Raw genomic sequence first — 5570 nt, 5'->3', positions numbered from 1 at the left:
TACATACATCTGTTGCTTCTTTAAAATTGTCTTTTTTAAAAAATAGACATAATATAATGTCTGTAAGTTGATGAATACCACCTCTTGATCCCCTCCATTTTCTTATTGCTGTATATGTATATATATATATATATATATATATATATATATATATATATATATCAGCTTCTTTTGAGAAATTTTGCTTTTTGGACTGTGTTTTGGTGACTCGTCTTTGTCCGACCATTGTACTGAACGCTTACGGTGGTTGTATTGGATCCATTTCTCATCACGTTACAATTCGATTTTTAAAAAATGATTCATTTTTGTGACGAGAAAGTAGCATAATGCAGGCTGTCAAACGTTGCTGTTTCTGATTTTCATTGAGTTCATGTGGAACCCACTTATTAAAATTTTTTACTTTACCGATTTGAACTAGGTGGGTCAATATTGTTTGCTTGCTAACACCAAACAACAATGATAATTCACAGGCACTGGGAGATGGATCTGACTCGACGGTGGCTTTCAATTCATCATTATCCACTTTTGTCAGGCGCAAGCTGGCAGAAACGTTAGCACGCTGAATAAAATGCTTAGCGGTATTTCGTCTGTCTTTACGTTCTGAGTTCAAATTCCGCCGAGGTCGACTTTGCCTTTCATCTTTTCGTGGGTCGATAAATTAAGTACCACTTACATAGTGGGGTCGATCTAATCGGCTGCCCCCCCCCTCTCTCTCTCAAAATGTTGGGTCTTGTGCCTAGAGTAGAAAAGATTATCCACTTTTGTTTCTGGTAGACAGCGTTGTTCATTTGTGTGGTCAAAGTTACCAGAACGAAATTTTGCAAACCAATTTGATACTGCCTGCTGTGTTATAACATTAGAATGAGATACACCATTAATATTCCGAGCTGTCTGTGATAATGTATTTCCAAGAAAGAACTCATTATTTCGAAACTGTATGAATTTCCGACTTATCCATCTCTAAACAAAAATAGCAAAAAACGATTTATATTTACTTTATAGAGCGCAAATTGAGTTAGAATAAAGAAATAGATGCATCAGCTTCCTAACAAAAAATAAAGATTGTCAAAATATTATAATGGCGCAAAATGAGCAGCTGTAAAAGTCTACCATCCACCTTACTGCAAATTTCATACTTCACGAACTGATATATATGAATATATGCATGTATGGAAATAAGTATGCATATGTGTATGTGTCTGTGTCTGTGTCTGTTTGTGTGCATGTATGTGTATAAATGGAAAGAATGCAAAAATGTTAGAGATAAACCATAAAGAAAATGAGCAGAGAACAATATTGATAGTATTACGGTCGTATCGCGTTGAAAGCATCGGTTCTCGTCTGATCACCAAAGTTAAGCAACGTTGACCTAGATGGGTGGCCGCTTTCGAAATGTAGATGCTGTAAGCGTCTCACACTTTTAGGCGCAGGAGTGGCTGCGTAGTAAGTAGCTTGCTAACCAACCACATGGTTCCGGGTGCAAATTCCGTAGCCCCACTTTTCGTCACCAGGAATGGCCTTCGAGAAAAGGTCTGGATCAACTTCCAACTTTTCTTTCAGTTCACGACTCGCATTCAGTCGTGACTGCTTTTGATCTTCTGTGATCAAGCGAGGTACAAATTTTGCTGCAACTCATTTCATTCATATTTCCTCGCTCAAAATTCGTTGGGAGAGCTCCAGAACACACAAGTCAGGCCACACCAGAGCCTACAAACATTACAAATGGCTATAGACACTCCAATGCATATATATATGTGTGTGGGTTCATGTGCATAACCTCACTCGGATATTCCCTTACTCACATGTGTACATATACAAGTATTTATACACAGGCATTCCACCACATACGCGGTTTATGGCATCAGCGCTATCTGCCGTATTTAGAAAGCTGTAAGTGTTTTTTATTTTTATCTTATCTTTGCTATTGTTTTTGTTCTTGTCTCTACTACACCTTTGTTTTTACCTCTGAAGAGGCCTAGCGATTCGGGCATGTAACCCCATTTCAACATATCATCCGATAATCACTCCGGCAAGAACTATTCGGATAGAATGGGGCATGCCAAAGCTAGGCCAAAACAGCTGTAAGATTAAACTTCTGTTCATTCTCTAATTTCTTATGTACTTTGTACTTCTATATGTAAACCCGGTTGGCAAAATAACATGGTTTGTTATAAACACCTGTACTTTGGGTCTTTTCTTTTTTTGTCACTTTAGCTACGAATTAAATTAATGAATTCAACGGGATACACTGCCTGCAAGTAGTTGGGTTCAGCATATTATCCTCCATTTTCTAATTGAGATATATATATATATATATATATATATATATATATATATATATAGAGAGAGAGAGAGAGAGAGAGAGAGAGAGAGAGAGAGAGAGAGAGAGAAGGCACGTGTGAGGGCGTGCAGCTTAGTGGTTAGGTTATTCGGCTTGCGATCGTAGGGTCGCTAGTTCAATTTCCGGTGGTGCGTTGTGTCCTTGAGCAAGACACTATTTCACGGTGCTCCAGTCCACTCAGCTGGAAAAAATGATTAGTATCTGTATTTTAAAGGGGCCAGTCTTGTCACACCCTATGTCACGCTGAATCTCCCTGAGAAGTAAGTAAAGGGATACGCGTACCTGTGCAGTGCTCACCTACTTGCACGTTAATCTCACGAGCAAGCTGTGATCGGATCAACTGGAACATTCGTCTTCGTAAGCGACGGAGTCTGTTTTTTTTTTACACAGATAGATAGATAGATAGATAGATAGATAGATAGATAGATTGAAAATGTTGTCTTCATTATTATATGCGTGTGAGAGACAGAATGAATATGTGTATATATGAATGAATCCATTCGACGGACTTGCGTACTATTTCCGTCTCTCAAATTCATTCACAAATGCTTTGGTTGGTCCGTGGCTATAGTAGAAGGTTCTTCTTCCAAGCGTCACGCAGTGGAACTGAACTCGAAACCAGATGGTCGACAACATTTCTGCAAATATAAAAAAAAAACATGCATACAAATGTATAAATGCGGACACGTGCATACATATACGCATTCATGCACGCATTCTTGCAAATAAATATAACTACAATCTAGCACGCACACACATATGCATGCAACTATTCATTTTCATGCAAATACACACACATATACATACATGAATTCAAACACACAACTAGTATATAAGTACGAACATATAAATGCTATCAATCTTACCGAACTATCTATCCGTCTAAATCATTGTCCAACTACTAGTTTGAAGGTTGTCCATAATTCTATCTATCAATCTCTCTGTCTATCACAACAGAATAGTTTCCCAAAAGGTCAGGTGTCTATTGGTCAAAATAAGGGTGACCGAGTTGTATGATGGACATCTTTCTCACGGCATACTACTACATCCATCAGTACGTCCGTACTCTCTGTCTAACTATTACTTATTTATTCCATTGAACAATCTATCTATCTATCTATCTATCTATCTATCTATCTATATATATATATATATATATATATATATATATATATATATATATATATATATATATATATATATATATATATATATATAGCTGCCTGCCTGCCTACTTGTCTGTCTGCCTGCCTATCTGTCTATCTATCTATCGATCCACTTAGCTACCTATCTATTTGCCCATCTCTCTAAATACCTATCTCTACTTCTATATGCGACCAAGATAAGCGGTAACTCCTCTGGTGTACAGCACTTATGCCCGCTTAGATTGTAGACGGTGATACATGTAGCTGTGAAGATGCTGACGATGCTGGTAATGCTTATCCTCAGATATTAGGGTAAGAGTTAGTCAGTTACATAAATCCCTGTACTTGACTGATAATTTGTTTTATCGAGGGAAGGCAAAGATCCCCTCGACGGAATTTGAACTCAGAATGTAAAGAGCTGGAATAAATACAAGACATTTTGTGCAACACTCAAACGATTCTGGTAATCACCACCCCCAATTACTTTTACGATGAAGTGAAACGCTGTAAGTATATGGAGAAAAATGGAGATGGCGGTTAATATAATAGCGTTCTCATAAGTCGTCATGATAGTGCCCAGGATATGTGCTAGTATTAGCGACGGGGATGGAACGCATTGGCTAGCAGCAACAATTTTTTGTGTTGGTACCAGTGATAGCAACACTTTCACTAATTCACTATGTATACTTAAAATTACGAATGACAGTTACACATCTCTGACGACTTGACAATGCAACTAGATTATATGATTTACATTGGATAATTAATAATCATTTCTTGTTACTGAAACGTGCTTAAAATGATGTAACTACATATTTTGCACACAAACGCGACTGCTTTTTTTTTCTGTGGGGACTCTGTGATAAACATGCTTATATACATACATATACATACATACATACATACATGCGTACATATTTGTGTGCATGCCTGATTTCTCTGATGGAGCAGCTGTATGCTGAGGAAACTCCAGAGTAACAAGTCACTGGCCCAGCTTAAATAAACTACGCACACGCACGCACACACCACACACTCACACATCACACACGCATACATACATACACAAACAAAAATACACACACGCACACACAAATACGCACACATACACACACGCACAAGAAAGGAGAGAAACTGAGATAGGTATATAGACAGGTAGATAGATAGATAGATAGATAGATAGATAGATAGATAGATAGATAGATAGATAGATAGATAGAAACACAGACAGTCAGACAAAAAGATAGACAGAGAGACAGACAGAGAGAGAGGCAGATAGACAGACAGACAGACAAAAAGATAGATAGACAGAGAGACAGACAGACAGTCAGACACATATATACAAGCAGATAGATAGATAGATAGACAGACAGACAGACAGACAGATAGATAGATACGTTTGCGCATAAATGTACATTAAAAGAGGGAATGAGAAAGAGCGAACGGGAGAGAAAGCAGAGAAATACGGAGTGGGAAGAGGAGGCTAATATCACTCACGGAAAACACACAGCATCTTTTAATACACTCTATATGATTAATAATTTCTATATAATTGTTTATTCGCATCGACAGCTTATAATACCATTAGGGGAGTTGTATTCGTTCTGTTGGCTTCTCCAGTCGTATCTTCGTAAATACGACATGACCAATACTGTTTGTTACTGATGATAGAAAAACAAAAATACAGATATAAAAAATAATAATAATGATCAACAGATAAATCCCTTTCTCTATCCAACTGTCTCGTTCTCTTAACCTTACGCTATTTCGTTCTTACTCTCTCTCTCTCTCTCTCTCTCTCTCTCTCTCTCTCTCACTCTCAGAAGCTTTCTCACCGTACACATATTAATGTGTGTGTGTGTGTGTGTGTATCCTGTTGTGTATCATTTAATATTTAAATATCATTCTCTCTAGATGATCCCTCTAACTCTGTTTTTCACGTATATGCATATATGTACACACACACACATATATATATATGTACACACACAAACACACATACACAGACACATATGTAGGTATATATATATATATATATATATATATATATATATATGTCTCTCTATCTCTCTATCTTTCTAAAGTCT

Source organism: Octopus bimaculoides, chromosome 1 (assembly GCF_046866305.1).
Source record: "Octopus bimaculoides isolate indiv1 chromosome 1, ASM4686630v1, whole genome shotgun sequence".
Lineage (NCBI taxonomy): Eukaryota > Metazoa > Mollusca > Cephalopoda > Octopoda > Octopodidae > Octopus > Octopus bimaculoides.
Note: the sequence above shows the minus strand (reverse complement) of the source record.